Source organism: Sciurus carolinensis, chromosome 3 (genome assembly GCF_902686445.1).
Source record: "Sciurus carolinensis chromosome 3, mSciCar1.2, whole genome shotgun sequence".
NCBI classification, from domain to species: Eukaryota; Metazoa; Chordata; class Mammalia; order Rodentia; family Sciuridae; genus Sciurus; species Sciurus carolinensis.
The window spans coordinates 43236718-43261021 of record NC_062215.1 but is presented as its reverse complement, the minus strand read 5'-3'; the positions used below and the strand labels follow the sequence as shown (position 1 = coordinate 43261021).

At 38.4% G+C, this 24304-nt stretch overlaps 1 protein-coding gene and 1 non-coding gene across 9 annotated transcripts in view; both read right to left on the bottom strand.

Annotated features, from left to right (window-relative positions):
- Specc1 (sperm antigen with calponin homology and coiled-coil domains 1) overlaps positions 1–24304 on the bottom strand; it is a 265322-nt gene that overhangs the window by 226693 nt on the left and 14325 nt on the right. Inside the window, exon 1 of one of the 8 annotated variants that reach the window (XM_047545177.1) lies at positions 13571–13588. The exons of 6 other annotated variants lie outside the window; for them this stretch is intronic. The gene's annotated coding sequence lies outside the window, so the exon portion shown is untranslated. Of the gene's footprint in view, positions 1–9137; positions 9252–13570; positions 13589–24304 lie in introns of those variants that run through there. One more of the 8 variants, XM_047545174.1, reaches the window with a different exon arrangement.
- On the bottom strand, positions 16195–16279 carry Trnai-uau (transfer RNA isoleucine (anticodon UAU)). Its single transcript has one exon. It is a non-coding gene; the product is annotated as a tRNA-Ile (tRNA).

Sequence of the window (24304 nt, the reverse complement as noted above, 5' to 3'; positions counted from 1 at the left end):
TAGAGTGCTTGCCCAGCACATGTGGGGCTCTGGGTTCAATCCTCAGTACCACATAAAAATAAAAAAATAACATAAAGGTATTGTGTCCATCCACAACTAAAAATTATATTAAAAAAAAGATCTTAGACTTTATTGTATAGGCAAACGTGCCTCTTCCCTCTGGGGTTAGTGGCAGCTAGGTATTATCTATAATGGAAGGAGGAACATGGCAGCTTACCCAGGCATCCCATCAGGAAGTGGCACACACACCAGACAGAAAAGGGTGTCAGCAAGTTGGCCACTGCTGCCATGACAGCGGGGAGGGTGGTGGTGGGTTTTTATGTGGGAAACTCAGGACTACAGCAGAGCTGTCTTGTGAAAACAATGTTGATCAGAGCAACAAACATACAATGGAGTCCTGATGTCCATAACAACCATGACCAGCAGCTCTACCTTCAGGATAGATCAAATGTTATGGTTTAGATATGAGGTACCTCCCAAAAGTTCAAGTGTAAGTCAATGCAGGAAAGTTCAGAGGTAAAATGGTTAGGTTATAAGCGTCTTAACCTAGTGAGTGCATTAATCCACTTGAATGGATTAACTGGGTGGTAATTATAGGAAGGTAGGATGTGGCTGGAGGAGATAAGTCACTGGGAGCATATCTTTGGGGTATATATTTTGTTTTCGTGAGGGGAACTCTCTTCTGCTTCCTTTTGGTCATCTCCTGAGCTGTTTTTCTCCACTACATGTTTCCACTGTGATGTTCTGCCTCACCTCTGGCCCAGAGCAATGGAGTTGGCTAACTATGGACTGAGCCCTCTGAAATCATGAGCCAAATAAACTTTTCCTTCTCTAAAATTATTCTTGTCAGGTTTTTTGGTCACAGTGGCAAAAAGCTAACACACCAAATCTACCTGGATCATCTTCTGGATGCAGGGACCATCCCCAAATTTACTTCCATCCTTCTACTCACCCCTCTCCCTCTGCCAGCTAATCTTTCCATACTAACCATAGCCATTCTTTTAAATATACGTCAGATCCTGTCACTCCTCTGCTCAAAACCCTCCTGTGGGTCCCCATGTTCCTCAGAATAAAATCCAACCTTCCAACTGTGGTGTGCACACACGCCCTGCACCCATACCCTGGGGTCCTTGTCTCCTCATCATTCCCTGTGCTTTGCTGCACTGGGAGAGGAAAAGTCAAGTCCAAGAGGAGTCATGGGAACTCACTTGTTTACACAACCAAACAGCTGGGGACTGTTTCCTTCTTTTGTTTGCTCAACAAACATTTTTGGACCACCTATATCTCAGGCGCTATGGCAAGCATCAGGGTACAGGGATGGGCAAAAACAAATCCCATCTTTCCCTACCTGGGGTTCATGGTCCAGTTCAGGGAACTAGTAAATAACCATAAAAAGTCACAATTTAAATAGTGAAAATGCAAGAGTTTCACCATGAGGAGATGTGACCAGGTCAAGAAGGGAAAGATCCTTCAGGTGACATTCCCAGGGTAACAGTCATGAATGAAGCAAAAAGAGAAATATCCACACACAGAGGGAACAGCAAAGCAGGGGAAGGAGCAGGAAGGACAGGAAGTGGAAACACAAGCATGTAGGACTTATAGTTCCTGCTCTGCAGTGGGGAGGTTGGCAGGGGAACCTCACGAAAGATCCAGGATTTGCCTCACGATTTCCCTCATGATTTCAGGTGCAGGGGTCCACCACCCGTTATGTGCTCTGGCCCTGTCAGGTGGGCCCAGCCCTTCTCTGGGATGACCAAGGAAATGCCCAAATAGTCTCAGTAGTCCAAACCACTTCACTAAAGCTGCTGTACCAGTTGCCTGTCCCAGGGACCCCCTCCATGCTGAGACTATCAGGTGGCACAGGGGAAGACAGGAGGACTTCTGTATTTGTGCTCAAACCTCATCAAGAGGAGAGAGCTAGCTGGGCACACCTGTAATCCCAGTGACTCAGGAGGCTGAAGAAGGAGGATCGTGAGTTCAAACCCAGCCTCAGCAATTTAATGAAGCCCTGAGCAATCAGTGAGACCCTGTCTCTAATAAAATATATAAAAAGGGCCAGGGATGTGGCACAGTGGTTAAGTGCCCCTGGGTTCAATCCCTGGTACCAAAAAGAGAGAGAAAGAGAAAGAGAGAGCTAACAAATACTCCAGTAGCAAGTGGGTACCCCAGAGGTCTGTAAGCCCCCAGAACAGTGCAGACTTATTTTATAACTCACTACCACCCCCAGGATCTCATCCTTATCTACTTGTGACCCCTCCCCAATTCCTGTGCCCCAGGGTCACTTACCTCAGGCACTTGAGGCTCTTCTCATTATGAGGAGACCCATTACTTCAGCAACCAGATGCAGCTCTCATACAGCTGGTCCCAGAGGGACCCTCTGATTCCCCAAGTTGTAATGTTTTGCTGGCTTACCTCACCTACTTTTTTTTTTTTTTTTTTTTTTTTGCGGTGCTGGGGATTGAACCCAGGGCTTTGTGCTTGCAAGGCAAGCACTCTACTGACTGAGCTACCTCCCCAGCCCTCCTCCCCCACTCTTACAAAATAAATAAATGCCCTGCAGTCTCTCCCTATTTTTCTCATCTCTTTCCTGCAGTGTCCTTCCTGAATTCACTGACAATGGAATCATTCTCTGCCTGCTAAACATTTCTTTTCTCTCACATAAACAGCATCCCTTTGATGATCAAAGCTACCCTGTTTATGCCTAACACCATATTAAAGAGCTCTCCTTCATTAAGGATCATTTTAATTTGTAAACCTGTCACCATTTGGTTTGCATTGTTTCTCATTTACAGTAAGCCACAGAGTTTCCTTTTAAGATACATTAATAAGGTAACTTGATTTTAGGGAATTGAATATAGGTTGTGGCAACAACTGTGAAAGAGGAATTAAATGACTAAAATCTAGGAAACAGTGGTCCCAATGAAAGGAAGGGCAGTAGGGGTGCAGAGAAGGAGACAAAATAGGAGAGATGGGGGCGATAGAAAAGCATGAGGTGAGAAGTGATTGAATGTGAGCCAAGGAGGGGGCCTCAACAACATACTGCCATTGCCTGCAAGTGCTTCTCAGAACAGCCTCAGCTTTTTGATCCTCCTGACCTCCCTTCCAAAGAAGCCCTCCCCTACAGCTCTCCATCACATCCCCTTCAAGGTAGCCTCATAGCTATGATTATAATCAGTGATGTGATTCATTAGTGTGTTTACTGTCTCTTCTCTCCTAGTGTGTAGGTCCCCGAGGCTGGTATATTATCTCTCTTGCTCACCCCTGTCTCCCCAGGGCCTGGCACACTGCCTGGTTCAGACTAGGTACTAGATATATGATGGATGTATAACTGGATGCTATAGTTTGGGTATGGTTTGAATGTACCCTATGAAGGTTCATGTGAACAAGCTTGATCCCCAGTGTGTTGGTGGTGTTGAGGCGGTGGACCCTTTAAGAATTGGAGCCTTGGACCTGCAGTTGTAGCTCAGTGGTAGAACACCTGCCTAGTATGTGTGAGGCATCACATAAAAATAAATAAATAAAATAAAGGTGTCCATCTACAACTTAAAAAAAAAAAAAAGTTGGGGCCTAGTGGGAGGTGGCCAGATGGTTGGGAGGGACCACCCATGGAAGGGATTAGTGAAGATTCCTTGAGTCTCTGGTTAATTCCTGCAGAGCAGGGCTGCCCCTTGAATTTCTCTGCCTTACCCTGTGATCTCACCCTCTCACATGTGCTCCCACCACGAGGCTATCTGCTATTTTGTGACACAGCTAGAGACCCTAACCAGATGTTGAATAAATAAGGGCCACCTGATCTTGAACTTTTAACTTCTAAAATGTGAGCTGAATAAACCTTTTTTTAAATAAAATACCCAATGTCAGGAATTCAGTTTTAGCAACAGAAAATGGACTAAGACATTGGAGGAAGGGCTATTTTGGACCTCAGATGATGACTTTTAAAAACAGAGACAAGGGGGCTGGGGATATAGCTCAGTTGGTAGCGTGCTTGCTTCACAAGCACAAGGCCCTGGGTTCAATCTCCAGCAAAAAAAAAAAAAAAAAAAAACAGAGATAAGGAACATAGGATGGATAGGATGGAAAGGCTGGAAGAACACAATGACTCTAGAGAGTATGTATAAGTACTATAGATGGGGACACCACACAAAGTCTAAAAACAGGGACGGAAGTTATAAAAAGGTCATCACACATAAATAAAACAATTTTTCCTCCATGCCTCTTGGATTGAATGTTCTCAACAAGTTCCTTGTTTCTTTTCCTAAAACATAAGTTAAAACCTTTAAGAAATCTTCAAATACTGCCTCCCAAATGTGTTCACTTTTCCTAAAATTTGCCATCTACTTTCCTAACCCTGAGTTTCTACCCTAGGATCCTGTTCCCAAGAATCTTCTCGCCAGTGGGTTTGGAAAAATGCCTGTTTATAGCACTTACGTTTCACAAACAAAACAAAAACAGACTCATAAAAGATTTAAACACAGCCATATATATAACAAAAGGAAAAAAACGAGCTTACCCTAATTCTACTTCCCTTTTCCAGAGGCTACACAGTAAATAGCTTGATATCACACATCCAGTACTTTTTAAAGATTATATACACACACACACACACATACAAATAAAACTATGTAGTTTAGGTTTCTTAATGTAGATAAAAATTTACATTGTATTTTTTTTTTTTTTTTTTTTTTTTTGATGGTGCTGAGGATTGAACCCAGGGCCTTGTGCTTGTAAGGCAAGCACTCTACCAACTGAGCTATATCCCCAGCCTACATTGTATATTCTTATTTAAAATATGTGCAATATTTTCTTAGACATATCAAAGGCATGCATATTTTGCATTTTGATAGATTTTATAAATTTGCTATAGAAAAAAGATTTCCTAAGTTTTGTTCCCATTAGTTGCCAAGGCTCATCTCCATATGTTCTCTTTATACTTTTTTTTCCCTCATGCAAGAGATTTTATTAAGTGAACAGGTAGAGTGTCTGCCCACAGGGTGAGAAAGTGAGAGTGAGTGAGTGAGTGAGTGAGAGAGAGAGAAAGAGAGAGAGAGAGAAGGAGCAAGAGTGAGGAGGAAAGAGAGTGAAAGCGAGGAAGAGAGCTTTATACTGACTATTGTTCATGTTTTCAATTCTTTTGCTGATCTGTTGCATGGGAAATGATAAGTGATCAGCATTTGAATTTGGATTTTCATGCCTATTTCTGAGGTTGAATATTATACAGTCACTGGCCTTTTTCTTCTGGGATTTACTTGCTTATAACCTTTGCCCATTTTTCTTTTGTTTATACTTTTCTAATTTGTGGGTATTCTTCATTTACTATGAATAGCAATCTTTGTGGTATGTGTGTTACAAGTATTTCTTTCTGCCTGCACTCACCTGTCTTTATAGTATCGTGTTTTAACTATATAAAGTCAAATGTGTCATTCTTTTCCTTTTTGGCTTATGACAACCTTCCCCAACTCCCAAGATTTCATGAAACATTTCATAATGCACATTTATTTTTTTTATTTTTTAAAGGTCTTTTATTGAGGTGACAATATTATGTTAACTCATGATGAATTTTGTTTATTTGTTCATTTATTTTTACGTGGTGCTGAGGATCCCAATCCAGTGCCTCACACATAAGGTAAATGCGCTACCAAGTGAGCCACAACTCAGCCCCGTAATGAACATTTATGTGTATAAAATGCATATATGGGCTGGAGTTGTGGCTCAGTGGTACAGCACTTGCCTAGCACATGTGAGGCTCTGGGTTCAATCCTCAGCACCACATAAAAATAAAAAAATAAAGGTATTGTGTCCACCTAACAATATATTTTAAAAATGCATATATATTTATACTTTAATATTCCCTACATACATCAACATACATCATATATTTTCTCAAAGTGTGTGTGTGTGTTTTAATTTAGCTTTTATTTCCTCACCCCAAAAACTGTGAAATAGACACTATTATTGTCCCCATTTTACAGATAGTAAGACAAAGGGACAAAGAAGTTACTTAAGGCTGAGTCATTTGCCTCCTGTACCCAAGGTTTTAACCAGTACCTTATTTTGACTCAATATTACTCCACACAACTCATTCTTCCAACATATTATAAAAGCCACAAAAATTGCCACAATGTGATAATGGCATACAAATAGCTCCTATACATAAATAGATAACAAAAAACTAAAGGTATAAAAAGATAAAATATAAAATATTAGAGAACTTGAGGATTGTTCTTAAATAATAGTGGAAAAACAGGTTTACATTATGTTTTAAAAGTTGATTTAAATCTACTTTCACATCGTTTACTAAAGTAAATATTAGAAGGAAGTGAATCCTTAAATGGCAAGAACTTCAATATTAAACTAAGAAAAATGAGAGAGAGGACAGATTTTACTGTGGAAAAATGTTAAATAGTAGCATGTTTTGTTTGGTTTGGTTTCTGTTTTTGGTACTGGGGATTAACCCCAGGGGCACTTTACCATTGAGCTGCATCCCCAGCCCTCTTTAAATTTTGAGACAGGATCTTGCTAAATTGCCCAAGTTGGTCTTGAACTTGTAATTCTCCTGCCTCAGTCTTCCAAGTCCTTGAGATTACAGACATGCACCACTGCACCCAGTGGTTTTTAGACCTCATTTTTATTTTTATTTTATTTATTTTTAATTGTGTGTGTTGCTGGAGATTGAATCCAGGGCTTTGTACATGCTAGGCAAGCATTCTACCAGTGAGCCACATTCGCACCCCTAAAAACTTATTTTTAAAAACTCATTTTTAAAAAATAAACAACAGACTGGAAGAAATAACTGACAAAAACATGGCAAATATATCTTATTTAAAGACCATACAAATTAGTAAAAATCAAAAACAAATTTAAGATCCTAAAATAATGATCAAAAGAGAATGTATAACTTGCAAGCAAGCACGTAAAAAAATGTTCAGCCTCACTATATTGAAAGAAATGCAAAGTTACAAAACAAAAAGCCCTATTTTACCTATTCCCTCCCCATGATTCTGTCCACTGGTGGAATGAATGAAATTTAGCTGCACTCTCTCACATAGTATTGATAGAAGATAACTCAGCAGCACATATCAGGCATCATTAAAAAGTTCATGCCCAAGATGGGCATGTAGCTCAGTGACAGGGTGCCTGCTTAGCTCCAAAACACACACACACACACACACACACACACACACACACGTATACACATACACACATTCAAGGGCAATCCTCACATACACACACACAAAGTTCACACCCTTTTACCCAGTGATTCCACATCAGCAAATTTACAGATAAAGCCCCCAAAACATGAGAAACATTCCATGGCCAAAAATAGTTATTTATAATAGCAAGTAGTATTTATAATAGCAAGAAAGAAAGAAAAAAAAAAGGAAGGAAGGAAGACAGACAGGCAACTTAATCTTTAAGAACAAAGAATAAATTATTTATTAGACAATCACTTACTAGAACATTATGCATCATTTACAATAATTGTGAAACTATATAATAACATCAAAAACCCTTATGCTAGAAAATCTAGTTATACAAGTAGAAAGAATTATAGAAATTTTAGAAGTTGTTTTAGGGTGTGAGATTGAGTCACTGTTTTTTCTAACTTCCAAATTTGCTGAAATATGAAATCAGAACACAAGGTCTAGATTGAGAGACCCAAGTTCCTGTCCTGGCTGTACCACTCACTTGTCCACCTACCTATCTGACCATGGTCAAGTTACATTACCTCTCCATTCCTTTGTCTCCTCACCTATAAAGTGAAGGTTATAAAGGGGCTACTGGGAAAGAGAATCAAGTGAAATAATAATTGCAAAGAGCATGAATGCTGTACCTGTCTTCATAGAGGGTCTCAAAATGTTATTTTTATCATCAAGCAATTTAATGTATTTGAAAAATAAAACTGAAATGAGGGGGAAAAAAGGATAGTTCGCATGCAATAGTTTATTTCAGATTTCAGAAGTTTCAAATTAAAGTTTATTATGGTTTATTTTGTGCTCCCCCTCTACCTTTGGGGGTTTCTGTTTAGACAGCACTTGACAATGTTGACTCACTTCACAAAAGGAAGATTAAAGGAAGTGAAACATGGTTACTCTGAAAAAGAACCGCATAAGAATATGGAGTCTATGGAATGGAGTTGTAAAGGAACAAAGAAGAACCATGTTAATGTTTACTATAGCAGAAGCAGCAAATAGATATCTTAACCTTTGTACTGAGAAAGAAATGGGAGGTCATGTTTTTCAAGTAAATGTAGGATATGGCCTTCTTGCTTTACTGAGAAAGATATTTTATTCCAATGAGAAATTAGAGTCTATGGGGAAAGGAGATAAACACCAAAGACTTAATTTCTAGAAAACAGTAGTTAGGAAGTAATGTCAAATTGAGCCTTTTGGGGGGGGATACTGTGTAAACAGAAACAATATAATAAATAACTTCCTAGAAAAGTCACTATCTTTGTCATACTGTTACTTTGAAATTCTGCCATCTGAGGCTTCTTGAGTATCAAATTTCAGCCTTACCACAGTGTATTGCGCACTAGGACATTATCAGTCCCTCTGCAGGACCAGAAGGTGCATTCTATCTGCAGATCTCCTCCAAGAGAAGATAGCTCTTAAAACTTCATGTGGGCTAAGGACTTTCAAGTAGGCAGTTTTCTCCATAAGACTCTAGACTCTTGACAATAAGAACATACAGTAGCAGCCCTAGACACCGTGCTTATGAAAACAGATCTTCATACTATAAGTATTAACTAGTACCACAGAGAGAGGACTTGTTTTCCAAGAACTTTATACATTAACTGGAAGTTAGCATGAATCATCCTTACTTTGCAAGATGGGGAGCAGGGGGAAGAAAGACAAACAGTGAGACTTTTTTTTTTTTTTTTTTTTTTCAAGATAACAGAAGATGAATTCCAAGTCCATTTTCAACACTATACCCCCTCCCTGCCAAAGCATTCATGTAGCCTGAACTTATTCAGATAATGCATGGCAAAAGAAATCATTGATGTAGCCTTAGTGACATCAGGATTCATGGGATACATTAGACACTGTGCCAACAGCAGAAGGATCCCTAACCCCAGATAGAGCTGTCTTCTAAGATTTTCCATTCCCATCTTAAATATTAACCAACTACATACTTACTGCTAAACCCTCGGCTTCTCGTGCTTCTCGGGAGTTGCTGACCTCAATCAGCAAGTCAGTCTCACTATTCTGGGCTGGGTGCTGGTCTGGGAGGAAAACCACATTCAGAGAGCGCTTGAGCAAGGCTTCACTCAGGAAGCAGGCGGGCTCTGCTCACCACGCCTCTGCTTCTTCCTCTGCCTCTCCCTCACCGCGCCCCCCCATGCACAGTACAAAATCATATTTCTTTTTGACTGGGTCTGGAATACTTAATTTGTACCTTTCCAAAATCTAAGGATTTAAAGATATAGGCTGGCTAGCTTCTTGCTGATTGCTCCTTGAGATATCAAAAAGAAACAAACAACAAAAGACTCACCCCCACAAAACCCAGTCTGCCCTTCAGAAGTGGGTTTACTGTGAAGTCACAGGGTTCCCCACTTTCCACAGCCCCCTTGAGTGTAGCAAGTTATAGAGTATTCTAAGTGGGGAGGAGACACCAGAATGTACCTAGGAAGCATGTCGAAGCAGGAGGGTCTGATGAACTAACTAAAGGGGTGCTAGGAGCAGGGCAACTGAAGCTCTGCGCCATCAGTGATTTGGTGTGATTTCCTTATTCATCCTAAATTAATATGTTCATACCTAATTTTGAATTCAAGAGTTCCCAAATTATATGGGCATCCTCATAAAACCTGAGGTTAATGTCCCCTGCTACTACCGAGGGGCTATGGTACGTCCCAATGACCAAGGAATCTACTGCAACGGGGAGTGAGAACATGACCAGAAAACATGTGGAAGAAATTTTATGAAGTTTTAAGCAATGGTAGATCCACATGCACCAAGAACTCTAGTCAGTAGGTCTAGGGTAAGCTTAGTCATTGCCATAAGCTGGATTTTCATTGCTCTTTGACTAGATAATAGGTGTGACAACCAGCCAAGCAACTCTTCCCTGGCAAGTGGTATAAGCTTAGGGCAGCCTCAGTGACAGAGAATGCCCCACATAAGTGTAATTCTGCCCCCACTGAGACTCCAGCTTTCTCCAGGACAGACCACATAAAGAGCTGTGGTCAGGCAGCTCAGAGAGGCCTTCCCTTGCTAAGGTATTCTACACGGTGGCATGTGGCTCACCTGGCCAATGCTACTGCCTCTCATGGCCATTCCTCTTTGCCTTAAAGTAGGCAAAGAGCACAATGCATTGGATCTGCTCTCACTGGAGTACATCTACCTGCCTGGGGGAGGTTGAGGGCGCACAAGGAACTAACTCCTCTGGGTGACACCCTAGCACGTGGCACCATGGCACAGACAGGAGAGGCAGTAGTGGCTGAGACTGTCCAGTGACAAAAATCCATCTAAAAAAAAAAATACAACTCAGGGCTGCTTAAATAAATTGGAGAATTTATTGGCTTGAGTAACTAGAAAGTCTAGGAGTGAATTTAAGATGGCTTTAATCCAGCTAACACCCGAGGTTCAAATGATGTCATCAGAAATTGTTTTAATCACCTCTCAGTTCCACTATCCTAAGTCAGCATCATTTGAACACAGGTGCTCTTGGAAAAGGTAATCCTTCCTTGGGATTAGAGGTCATTAGCTTTCAAGATTCCAGAACAGAGGCTCTTCCCAGAGAAGCCCAGGGTGATATCCAACCCAGCAGCAGGGAAGAAGGACCAGGCAGACATACTAGTTATAAAAAGAGCAATTTCCAAGAGGAAAAAAAAAAAATGCTGGGCAGAAAAAAAGGATAAAGACATCACCTAATAGTGCCTTAGATTATCGAGTCTTTCCTATGATGTTTTACTTCCCCAAGTAGACTATAAATGTATTAATAGAAAGACACACACGAAATACTACTAGTGGTTATTTTTCAGATTGTAGGTAATTTTTAAAATTCACATTATACTTTCTAAAGTATGTGTTAAATTATATTATAATAAATTAGACACATGCTAGAAAAGATTTTACTTATAAGAAAAAATATATAATATCTATGAATGAACCTGATAAGAATAAAGGAATCATCCACCAAAAAATTCCATGATGCTTCACTGCATGACAAAAAAGAGGACTAGATAAAAAATACATATCATATTCTTCCAACCAGATAATCACTCTCCACAAATAATTTTATAAATGTATTATAATTCTAAGAAAAATTCTAATGGAATTAGAGGTATGAAGAAAAAACTTTATAAAATCTGAAATTCAGATTAGAAGAATTGATAATTTTTCTTTATAGAAGATTTAGAATAATTTATTCTCTACAGAAGAAAATTCTTGAAAAAAAAAATGAAAGGGGGCTAGTACTATCAGATATAAATAGAACCCCAAACTATAATCATTACAATGGTATGGTCCAGGAATACAGAGTTGACCAATGGATCATGAAAAAGTCATAAGAATGTAGATGACGACAAAGATGGTATTATGAGTTTGAAGATAAAGAATGAATTGTTTCTTTTTTAAAAAAATGGCATTCATAAAACTGACTAATCGCTTGTCAAAAAAAATAGACTCCTACTCACACTGTATGTCCAAATGAATTCTGATGAAATAAAGATTTAAGTGGAGAAAACAAAAAGCATTATAAGAACCAGAAGAAAATACACAAAATAATGTATTTGAATCAGGTAGGAAATACCTTGCTAAGCCTATATGCAAAGGCAGAATAATACATAAGGAAAAAACTGATGTGACTACTTGAAAATCCAAAACTTCTGAAAACTAAGAAAAACTCAGGCCAGGTGTGATGGCACATGCCTGTCATCACAGCTACTCAGGAGGCAGAGGCAGAAGGATGGCAAAAGTTCAAGGTCAGCTGTAACCACTTAGTAAGACCCTTTCTCAAAATAAAGTACAAAGGCTGGGGGACGTAGTTCAGTGTGAGAGTCAATGGCAAGATGAGACAAAGTGCATAGACTTTGGTTCAGTTATTCCATTTGTAGAAATGTATTCTAAGAAAACAATCATGAATAAATACTAAGCCGTATGAGCAAGTGTGATGAGCTTGTCCTTGATTATCAAAACAACAAAGGAAATGAAAGTCCAGTTGGTTGCATTGGGGTATATTACTGGTTAAATTTTGGCATATGTAAATTATATTCCAGTGGTACATATGATTTATATCTCAATTTAAAAGTGATACTGTAAAATATTTGATGCTATAGAACAATGATTAACATTTTATTGGGTGGAAAATACAGATTGTAAATGGTGTATACTGTAGGAGCCCACAGTTACATAAGGAAAGAAAAAAGACTGGGAAAAAGTCTGAACATTAAAAGTTATCTCTGGGTGGTGAGATAATATAAAATTTCAATTTTCTTTTCTTTTTTGATACTGGGGATTGAACCCAGGAAGGCTTTATCACTGTGCTACATCCCAGTCCTTTAAAAATTTTTATTTTGAGATAAAGTCTCACTACTTGTTGAGGGTCTTGCTAAGTTGCTGAGGCTGGCCTCAAACTTGCAATCCTCAGCCTCCAGAGTCACTGGGATTATAGATGTAAATCACTGCACCAGGCAGAAATTTCCATTTTCTTTATGTTATTTAATTTTTTCTAAAGTATTGACAATGAACATGTAATAGTTTTACAAGCTTTAAAATTCTACTTAAGCATAACAAAAAATATGTATCCTGACAGCATCAGACTCTTGGTAATTTCATGACTTTTAATGTACAAAGTAAGTTTAATTCAACTGAGGAAGGCTTTCTTAATTGTAGAAATAATTAAACCCTGGGTGAGATTTCCTTTGCAGAGACTTTGAAATCTCCCCTGGATTCCTGAAGAACAGAAGATGACTGACAACAATGGCACATTGATGCGTCCATTTGCTGGGAAGTGTCCGGATGGCCAAGCCTCAGACCAATGTTCTACAGCTGAAGGAAATCTCTGCGTGGGCTAAGTTCATAAGTGCCTCAGTGGGAAACCTGCCAGTTCTTCACAGAACAAGAATTTCCTAAATCCTAGCCAAAAATCGAGGCTTAAAAATGCTGTGTTTTACTCTTGGAAAATAAATTTATCAACCCTAAAAATAACTAGGACAAAGCCAAAAGATGAAAGTGACTCTGAATGAGTGTCAAACAGATGTTGAACTAATTTTTACAAAAACTGTCAGAGTAAGAGTTTTCAGGACTCCAACACAATAGCAGAGGGGTATCTAAGAGAATCTATAATGATTTAGGAAGGCAGGATATAACCCCCAGAGCAGAAAAAAAGGCAAAAATCTTCATGAGTTCCTAAGTTTCATCTAGCCAACAACAGATCCACTGCTTATTACCAGAAAATGGGTATAAATAGAAATTACTTATCAAATAGGTTAGCAGATCATAATGAGTATAACAATATACTAAATAAAATCTGAAAATTGACATAAGCACAGAATATAGAAATATATTTGTGTTAGTTTTCTGTTACTGTAACAAAATACCTGAGATAATCACTATAAAGAGGAAAGGTTTACCTTGGTTCAGAGTTTGAGAGGTTTCACTCCATGGTTGATTGGCTCCATTAGCTTTGGGACTGTGGCAAAGCAGCACATCATAGTGGGAGCATATGGTAGAACAACATTGCTGACCTCAAGACCAGGATGCAAAAGAGAGAAAGAAGAAGGGGCTAGGGTCCTGGAATTCCTTTGAGGGCATACCCCAATAACTGAAAGATCTCCCACTAGACCTCTTAAAGTTCTACCATCTACCAATGGCACCATCTTGGGGAACAACCCTTTAACATGAGCCTTCAGGGGACATTTAAGATCCAAACTATAGTAATATTGCTCTTCTCTGTAATATGTATAAAGTCTGACTACAAACACTCATTTCTACTAGGAAGAACACTTGTATATTAACCAAATCATCTCTTTAAATTACTTTAATTTTGTTTTAAGCATACAATTTCATTGTAAGAAATTACACAGAGAGAACTAATTACAGAGGGAAACATACCACACTGAGTAAGGGATGGTTAGTGAAGTTGGTCTTCTCATGAGATATGAGACAAGGTTCATCCTGTCCTCCCTTTGAAAACATAAAGGCAAGTTTCTTTCTGGTATGCATGACTTGGAACAAGAAGTTTATCACAAGTCACAATGTGTTTACAAGTCACAATGTGCTGAGGGTTTTGTTTTTTTTTAAAGACATCCTTTGGTTGTTGATGGACCTTTATTTTATAAATTTATATGTGGTGCTGAGAATTGAACCCAGTACCTCCACCACTGAACCACAACCCCAGCCCTGGGTTTTTGTTTTTTTAAAGCATTATGGACGTGCCAAGTGAATTCATGCACCACAGGTCATGACCTTGAGAGGTTATCTAGGGAGGGATGAGGACCATTTGGTTCCATGGAGACACCTCCTGGTATCTTCCCACCCAGCATAGATCACTCTACTTCTGGTACTGTACACCTGCCACCCACGCTGCACTTCCCTCCTGGGCTAAATTGATTTGCATTTGTTTAATTAGCCAGGAATAGGAAAGTAGCTACCCCTTTGATTCCAAAGCAGATGTTAAACTAATTTCAGGAGAGAATATGAGCCCAGAATAGTCTAAAGAATGACTCAGCCCCAGTCCCCGGCAAGAACTATCTCACTTGGGGATGTGCCTATCTACTCAACTCTCCTATCAAGTTCGGCATGTGCAATTCCTTTTGCTGACCTCCAGTTGCTCCTCTTTCAGAAGAACAATCATATTCCCTCTGCACCTGGCTTATATGCTCATATGAAGCTGAAGTCCCTGAGCCTCCTCTTCTGATCTCACACCTGCCTGACCACCCTGAACTCCAAGGTCATTTTCTTCCACCAATCTGGCCCTGCTCCATTAGCCACCCATGAGGGACCACCAACTCATTTTTCTTTGTTTCTGAGCTGGGTGTCCAAACAGAAATGAGCTGGGTACAGTGGTGCACACCTATAATCCCAGTGACCTGGCCGAGGCAGGAGGTTCACAAGTTTGAGGCCAGCCTATGCAATTTATTGAGAGCTTGCCTCAAAGGAAAAAAAAAAAAATTGGGGAGGGCAGGAATATAGGTCCATAGTAGCGTACCCCAGGCTTAATTCTCAGTATCGTGAAAAAAAAAAAAAAGAAAAATTGACCTCCCCTGAGACCACTTGGCCCTCAGTGCTTCTAAGTAATTAATTTATTCATCTTTAACTGGCTTTTTATTGACCCTCCTAAAGCACTTATGCTAATAATTTCTTAGTTAACTTTAACTCAGAGGGGGAGGGTCCCTAGGCTGACGATAATCATTATTCTTCAATTCAGCCTTATTATGAATAAAGTTGATAGTTTGATTTCAATCTGTCTACTTCCTGATTTATATCTTATTTCTTAATTGATTCCAAAATGTCTAGTTTGTGATGGTGGTTGGGAGGATGTGAGCGGAAGTCACGTGTGAATGGGAATGATATTAACACTGTTTCCCCAACCCCCAACAACTATTTGAACCTTTGCTCCCACCCTGTGTGCAGGAAGGGTCTTCCCTAAGACCACAGAAAGAAGGGAGAAATGCTTAAAGACAAAAGCAGCAATTAATGAAGCACAAAACATTTTAAAAGTGGTCATGAAGATTAATAAAACTAAAAGCTAATGTTTCAAAGGACTAACAAGATAAAAACCTTTGGCAAATCTAATCAAGGAAGAAAAAAAGAAGGTATCCAAATTAGAAACAAGAACAAGAACATAATTGCATATGTGGATTTGTAAACTAGGCAAAACCAATAATTTTCTAGGAAAACACAGATTACCAAAATTAACTCAAGAAGAAACAAACAGTCCACAGAATAAAGGAAAAGGATATGAAAAAGCAACTCACAAAAGTAAAAATACAATGACCAAACATGAAAAGATGCTTACCTTACTAAACACAGGTTAAGGCCACAAGGCATTTTAAAAACTCTTCATATGGACCAATATTTTAAAAAGAGATAAAAATGTTAGCAAAAATGTAGGAAATAAGCACTTTCATATGCTTGTGGGTATGGCTCTTGGGGGAGGTAACTGGAGTGGGGATTGTAAAGAGAGACTTTTCATATTTTACTTTATATGTATATTTGAATTTTTATAAGAATGCATTCTTTTTTTTTTTTTTTCTTTTTGGGTGCTGGGAATCGAACCCAGGGCCTTGTGCTTATAAGGCAAGCACTCTACCGACTGAGCTATCTCCCCAGCCCCAAGAATGCATTCTTATGTGTTGTAACTGGAAGTTTTAAAATAGAACTTTTAAGTTCATATACAAAGGATTAATACCAGAATTGTTACTGTATGTTTAGATTGGAGAACAAAATTTGAAATGAGGACACAGAGTTAAAGTAGTTTATGGATCTGAAACATAGCAGGTAAGAAAAATAAAAAGTAGAAAAATTGGCTGCAAACTACAGATTGGATACAATATGGGAGAAAGCCTCACATGCAAAGCACTAGTTCTGTGAGACAAAACATTGTTCTATTTCACAGACTGCCTAGCAAGCCCTTGGTAAATGATTGCTAAATAAATGAAAGAAAAATAGAATCAAAGTCAATAAATCATAGAAAGCATTAGAAAATGTTATCTATCTGATTAGTTAAGGGGAGTAATTTAAAGACCTTCCAAAAGAATCCATGGGGGGGGGGAAGAAAAAGAAAAAGAAAACCAGTCTCTTAGTACACATTGTTCAGACAAGAATCTCAAGTGATGATCAAATACTGATGATCTGTGCTAAGTGAGTCACAGCAACTGAGGATAAGAGAATCCCAAAGCTTACATCTAACAGTCAGTGAATGGGATGGCCTCCGACACAGTCCTTATGACCAAGTGACTGTGGGACAAAGCACAGACTGCTGGAGGCTGGAAGTGGTGCTGATCCTAAATGCAAAATACACAAACCCAAATGCCCTAATCCTGAATGTTGAAGCATTGAAAGATCAAAATCTCTGAAGTCTAAAACCCCAGAAATGACAATCCCTAAAAAATAAAATCCTGAATGTTCAAATCCTGGAAGCGTAAATTCTAAAAACCTGAATTCCCACTGGGGGAAAAAAGAGCTATTATAAGAAGGGTAGATAGAGGAAAAAGGTTGGGAGGGGTGGGGGGAAAGGAAAAATAACAGATTGAGACAAACATCATTACCCTATGTACATGTATGATTACACAAATGGTATGACTCCACTTCATGTACAACCAGAGAAATAAGTTTTACCCTATTTGTTTACAATGAATCAAAATAAATAAATTTAAAAAAAAAGAATTTAAATACACACACACAAAAAAGGGTACAAAGGTGAATTCTGGGGAGGAGACTAGTAAGCAGTGACAAATTTAATTGAGACTTAGGCCATATTTCAGATGACTGCAGTAATAAAGCTGTGTGTACAAACTAGAAAGACCCTGTCTCAAAATAAAAAAATAAAAAGGACTGGGGGATGTGACTGTGGTAAAGCACCCCTGGACTCAATGCTCAGGACCTGGTAAAAAAAAAGCATGTTTATATTTGGACATTTTGAGACATCAGTTTTCTGTATGTTCTGTACAGTTTGTTTTGCTATGTATATAGTACATATAATGGACAAAAGAGTCCCAATTTTGCAACATCCAGTCTCAAGATGTTAAAGAGGTTGCCAGTATATGACCAAGTAGTTAGTAAAGCTGGCACATTTGGTACATTTTGTGTTGAAATTCAGAGGAACGCTTGTCATCTGTAAATGACTTCTGGATATGACTATGTTCAACCATCTCTTAAGTGTTATATATGTTTGTTCTTGTCCACTGGACTGAAAGTAGAGAGAAGGAAGTGAGGAGGGAAAGGTTCAGGAACAAATGATCATATTACAGGGCTGTGGCTGTAGCTCAGTGGCAGAGCACTTGCCTAGAATGTGTGAGGCACTGGGTTCGATCCCTAGCACTGCATAAACATATAAAATAAAGGCATGCTATCCATATACAACTATGAAAAAATTTTTTAAAAAAATGATCATATTAGAAGATACCTCAGATTATAACCATTTGCTAAATATGCAATTTTATTTACTAGTGTTGTATGCTTAGTGGACAGGTTCTTATGTGGAATATCTAGTCCTTTTATATATTCAGAAGTACTTGATATATTTAAAAGTAGAAGTAGTAGAATAAACTTTTGTTTAAATAACCTTATAAAAAAAAAAAAAAAGGTGGGGGGAGTTGAGGATGTCAAACGTAGAATGCTTGCCTAGCACGTGTGAGGCTCTAGGTTCCATCCCCCAGTGCAGCAAAAATAGATAGAAATGAACAATTTTTTTTAAGTTCAGAGAAGCACCACTACCATGAATAGAGCTCAGCCCCTAATCTAGTGGGATTCCTAGTCTAATTGTGAGTCAGACATTAAGAAACAATTAATTACAGTGATGTGACCACAGAGATTACAGAAGTATCTGCTGGGGTTTAGGGAAGAAGCCGGGAGGAACGTCTAACGTTTGGTAGACAGGAAAAGTTGGAGAGTTGGTGAAAGCCTGCCAAAAAGCAGAAAGGGCTTCACACACTAAATCACAGAAACCGGAAGAACCATGGGAGATTCTGGCAACCATCAGTCATTTCTGATGGCTACATTCTGTACATGAGGCATGAAAGATGGAACTGGAAAGCAAACAGAGTTTCAAACCTTGGATGGTTTTACCTGCATTGCTAAAGTGAGGTTACCTCTAGTCAGTAAGGGCAATTTAATCAAAGAATAAAGATAATCAAGTTCACATTTTAAAATGACAGCTCTATTCACAGTGCAGGGGACAGATTATAAGGGAATAAAACTGAAGGCCATTTAAACAGTCTGAATGAGAAATAATAAACTAAGAGAGTGACAATGAAAATAAGAACAGACTAAACTAACAGATTTCTAAATGGAAAAAACAGGACTTGATCACAGGCTGGATTTGGGGAAGGAAAAAGGAATTTCCTAGTTTGGGTTCAATTTGCTAGACTGGGAAAACAGGTTTGCCATGTATATTGGTTAACTCTTGCTGCAAAACAAATCGCCCACAACTATTGGCAGCTTAAAGCAACAAACGTGTGCCATCTCACTGTTTCTAAGGGTTAGGAGTCTAGGAGAGGCTTAGCTCTCTGGCCTCAAGCTCAGGATTTCTTGGGAGGTTGTAGTCAGGATGCTAGCAGGGACCTCGTCATCTGAAGGCTCAGCTGGAGCTAGAGGATTCACCTCCAAGTTTACTCACATGCCTGGTAAGGTACAGCTGGTTTTTGGTGGAAGGTCTTAGTTCCTTGCCAAGTGAACCTCTCTATAGCACTGTAAGAATATCCTAACAATATGGCAGGTGGCTTTCCCAGAGCAAGTGGTCCAAAAGAGAGAACAGAAAGAAGCCACAACGTCTTTAATGGCCTGATCCCTGAAGTTTCATGCCATCACTTCTGTCTTATTCCATTAGTTAGAAGGGGACTGTGGAGTCCAGTCCATAGTCAAGGGGAGAGACATTAAGCTCCACCCCTTAAAAGTATCAAAGCACTGTGGAAACATTTTAAAATCATCACACTGTGGAAGTGGAGTTCAATTCATGCTGAATTTGAAATGCCCAAGACATACCATTGGAGATGTCCAACAGTCAGGTGAACATACCTATAGATGGTGACTGTTGACTTCACCAAGAACAGAGTAAGGATTCAGGGGTAAGGAGGTCACAGAACTAAGAATAATTTAGTAAGATCATAGAATTAGGGAGGAAACTAAAGGTAAAGGAAACGGAGTCAGGCTGTCCTAAAAACTGAGCCATGAATGGATGTCAACAGTTAGAGGCAAAATAGGGGATGCTGGTAAGAGGCATATGAGTGTGTTTTTAAGTAGGCAGAGCACCTAAAATATGAATGATAGGGGATAACTGACAAAGATCTTGGCAGAATCCTTTATCCATCAATTTGAGGCCCAGGGAGGGACACCTCTTTATTGAGAGAAAGGGAAAAGAAGAAAGAATTAATGCTGTTTAGCACGGTTTTGTCTCTAGAGCAAATGGATAGTTAAGAAATACATTTCAAATCAATTTAGTTGTTACCTACACCTTCCTTTCTTCCATTCCACTGGATGCAGATCCTTGTTTCATCTCTCTGGCCTGTACCAGGTTTCAGTGGTGGCTTACCTGCTACCCCAATCTCTATCCTCCCTACAATCCCTGCTTCTCCCTGGAATGCCACTTCATTGGGCTGCTTATCTTAGCAGTGATGACTTCTACTTGGTCTCAGAATCTCCTCAATGGAAATCTCCATCAGCAGGCCCGATAGACTTGGTATCTTGGGGCTGTTCCTGCTTCCATCCTGTGGTCTAGTAGGATCCCAGCTTGGCTCCTTAGTTTGGGTAAGGTGATAAATATCTTTGAATCCTAGTTTCTCCTCAATGTGAAACAAATGAAACAGTGGTATATCCATTGATGTTATTACCTTTTGGGTCTATTCAAATTTGTTTGTATTTGATATCCAATAAATCTAGTTCCCTCTCTATTATGTATGGCCTCAACAAAATTTGGTCAACAGTAGGTGAACATTAAACTATGACGATTCATGGAAATGACTAGAATGATACCAGCAATTTCCTATTTTAGCAGTTACCATGGTGACCATGGGCATGTGTGGATGTTTAAAGGAGCTTTCTTTGAAACATTCCATCTTATTAACACATGATATTAAAACTATAGAAATTATGGAGAAATTTCTTATTTGAAAAATTTTAATAAACAAGCTAGCAATATTTTAGCTACTGTTTATAAATCACATACTTTTCTAGGTTTTTCTATTTACAGGTCCCTTTTCTAGGTGTTTTTCCTTGTCATACTTAACTCCATACAAGCCACTATAGAATGGGAATATTTTTCCCCTTCTGGACTGTTGAGGAAACTGGGGACCAGAGGGGCAAGGCAATTTATTCAAGGCCACACCATTTGCATGTAGATAACCTGAGATTTATACAGAATCTTACCTTACTCTAAGGTGCATGCTTTCCTATTTGCCACACTGTCATTCTAATAACTAGTAACTAATACTACTTATTAACTATGTCAACTTCCTACCAGATGTTGCCCCCAAGGTGAACTATCACATCACCCTGCTTTATTTTTTTCTCATAGAACTGATCACAACCTGAGATTTTATTTATTGCCTAACTCACCCATTAATTATAAATTCAATGAGAACAGGGTTCTTGTCTGTTTTGTTCCACTGCAATCAGTACACAAGAAATTGTCTAGCTAGAGTGGGTAATCAATAAATATTCATTTAGTTAAATGAATAAAAGTCCCAAAGTGGAAAAAAAAAGCACTAAAGCAAAAGTCTACATAAATAAAACAGTTTAAAAGAAATAATTTGACAAGCTCAAGACCAAATTTAAGTAAGTGTCCTAAAGAAATAACCAAATGTTTTTGGGGAACATACTGTGCTAGGTTTTCCATGTAAAGCAGTTAGCAAACTTGCAAGATCATAATAACAAAAATATGCTTATATTACCCTGAAATTATAGCTAAAGAAGTTCTTTATAGCTCATGCATACATTAATCTAAAAATTTCTATCAATTTTTTTTTCTTAGAGAGTATCCATAGCCAGCTTAATTAACTAAAGGAGGATGCTTTACTAAGGTGAAGTTATCAAATGTAACCTAAGTTGGGCCACTTAATGTCTATACATTACAGGCCAAAAGAAAAATTATCCTAATTTTCTCTGCCAACTTTATCAGCAAGTTCATTTCTTATGTCATTGGGCAGCTGGAGTAAGAGAATGTAGAATGAGTAACCAAGAATGCTGACTTCTGTCAGCAAAATCATTCAAAGTAGGTAAGTGGATGCATAACTTAACAATGAATTATGCCCACAGAATTATATAAAACATCCCACTGTTAAGTACTACTAAAATTTTCCAACATGACTTCCCTTCAAAATAATTTTATTGAATTAATTTAAGGCAGAAGGATCACTTGAGCCTAGGAGTTCAGAGCCAGCCAGAGCAAAATAGAAAGATCCCATTTAAATTAAAAAAAAAAAAAGGAGTTGTATAGATTGTCCACATATGGACATAAAAATATGTGCAGTAGCTATAGTATGATTATGTAAATATGAACAAATTTCTAAAAAAAATTTTACTGTATGCATAGAAAAGATCTGAAAAAAATAGAAACAAAACAGAGGAAAATTGGGAATTTTCACTATGTCAAGCATCCACATTGTTTGCAACTTTTACCCCAGAAGGAATTATTACTTTTTCCTTTTATCTTCTTTTCTTTCTTTCTTTCTTTTTTTTCTTTTTGAAATGAAGTTTCACTATGTTGTCCAGGCTAATCTTGAACTTGGGGGCTCAAGCAATCCTCCTGCCTCAGTCTCCTGAGTAGCTGGGACTACAGGTGCAGGCCACCACACCTGGCTACAAATTACTTTTCGAAAAAAGAAATTAAATTTAGAAACCAAAATATTTCTTTAAATCACATGTATATAATACATATAAACATTTTTTACTTGCTAAATGTAGTTTTTTTTTAATTGTAAACAAATGGGATACATGTTGTTATGTTGTTTCTCTGTTTGTACATGGAGTAAAGGCGTACCATTTGTGTAATCATAAATTTACATAGGGTAATGTTGTTTGATTCATTCTGTTATTTTCCCCTTCCCCCCACCCCTCCCACCCCTCTTTTCCCTCTATACAGTCCTTCCTTCCTCCATTCTTGCCCCATCCCTAACCCTAACTCTAACCCTAACATTAATCCCTCCCACCCCCCATTATGTGTCATCATCCACTTATTAGCGATATCATTCGTCCTTTGGTTTTTTGAGATTGGCTTATCTCACTTAGCATGATATTCTCCAATTTCATCCATTTGCCTGCAAATGCCATAATTTTATCATTCTTTATGGCTGAGTAATATTCCATTGTATATATATACCACAGTTTCTTTATCCATTCATCAATTGAAGGACATCTAGGTTGGTTCCACAATCTGGCTATTGTGAACTGAGCAGCTATGAACATTGATGTGGCTGTATCTCTGTAGTATGCTGATTGTAAGTCCTTTGGGTATAGGCTGAGGAGTGGGATAGCTGGGTCAAATGGTGGGTCCATTCCAAGTTTTCTAAGGAATCTCCACACTGCTTTCCAGAGTGGCTGCACTAATTTGCAGCCCCACCAGCAATGTATGAGTGTACCTTTCTCCCCACATCCTCGCCAACAACTGTTGTTGCTTGTATTCTTGATAATCGCCATTCTAATTGGGGTGAGATGGAATCTTAGTGTAGTTTTGATTTGCATTTCTCTTATTACTAAAGATGGTGAACATTTTTTCATATGTTGGTTGATTGCTTGTAGATCTTCTTCTATGAAGTGTCTGTTCATATCCTTAGCCCATTTGTTGATTGGGTTATTTGTATTCTTGGTGTAGAGTTTTTTGAGTTCTTTATAGATTCTGGAGATTAGTGCTCTATCTGAAGTATGATTGGCAAAGATTTTCTCCCACTCTGTAGTCTCTTTCTTCACATTGCTGATAGTTTCCTTTGCTGAGAGAAAGCTTTTTAGTTTGAATCTATCCCAGTTATTGATTCTTGCTTTTATTTCTTGTGCTATGGGAGTCCTGTTGAGGAAGTCTGGTCCTAAGCCGACATGTTGAAGATCTGGACCTACTTTTTCTTCTATAAGATGCAGGGTCTCTGGTCTGATTTCAAGGTCCTTGATCCATTGTTAGTTGATTTTTGTGCAGGGCGAGAGATAGGGGTTTAGTTTCATTCTGTTGCATATGGATTTCCAATTTTCCCAGCACCATTTGTTGAAGAGGCTATCTTTTCTCCATTGCATATTTTTAGCACCTTTGTCTAGTATGAGAAAATTGTATTTATTTGGGTTTGTGTCTGTGTCCTCTATTCTGTACCATTAAATGTAGTTTTAATATTTTAGTCTTTCCTTTTAGGTTCTATTTATTTACTCAAATGCAGGATATAAACAAATCCACTTTTCACATGTCTTCTGCCTAAACCTTCTCCAAGTAAGTTGAAATAACTTTACAGTTCCCTTTATTATTTCACTTGGAACTGTTATTAAAATGCCATGCTACCACTCCTTCAAGTGAAAGCAAACCCTAGGATCTGACATGAGGCTTCCTTTGTTGCTCCTTTTAATGACTAAGTTTTGTGCTTCTATACATCTTCAATTTAAAGACTGCATATAAAATGATTTTATATGGTTTTCTCATTTCCTCTTTTAAGATTTTTATTTTTAACTGATAC